This window comes from Rhincodon typus, chromosome 50, assembly GCF_021869965.1.
Source record: "Rhincodon typus isolate 14 chromosome 50, sRhiTyp1.1, whole genome shotgun sequence".
NCBI lineage: Eukaryota > Metazoa > Chordata > Chondrichthyes > Orectolobiformes > Rhincodontidae > Rhincodon > Rhincodon typus.
The window spans coordinates 3398664-3399344 of NC_063381.1; positions in this window are offsets into that span (position 1 = coordinate 3398664).

The window sequence follows — 681 nt, forward strand, 5'->3', positions numbered from 1 at the left end:
CAGCATCAAACGTTATGTCTTTTGGTGAAGTTGAGATTTTAGTCTTCTGACATGCTTATCTCGCATGAAATATGCACGATTTTCAAAACAACATCAAAATTTCAGTCATTTGGTGAAGTTCAGATTTTGGTCTCCTGAAGTGCTGATCTGAGTCAAATAAGCATGTTAGTCAAAACAGCATCAACTTTGAAGTCATTTGGAGAAGTTGATATTTTTGACTTCTGAAGTGCTTATGTCACTGAAATAAGCATTTTAGTCAAATCAACATCAAAGGTTTGGTCCTTTGGTGAAGTTGAGATTTCAGTATTCTGATATGCTTATTTCGCTCAAATAAGCATGTTAGTCAAACCATCATCAAAACTACAGTCATTTGGTGGAGTTCAGATTTTGGTGTTCTGAAGATCGTAACTCGCTGAAATAAGCATTTTAGAACAACCAGCATCAAAAGTTGTTTCATTTGGTGAAGTTGAGATTTTAGCCTTCCGAATTGCTTAACTCGCTGAAATAAGCGTGTTAGTCAAAACAACATCAAAAGTTTGGTCATTTTGTGAAGTTGATATTTTGTTCTTTTGAAGTGCTTTCCTCATGAAATAAGCATGTCATTCAAACCAACATCAAAAACTAACATTTTTGGTGAAGTGACATATTGGACTTCTGAAGTGCTTATCTGAGTTAAATAGG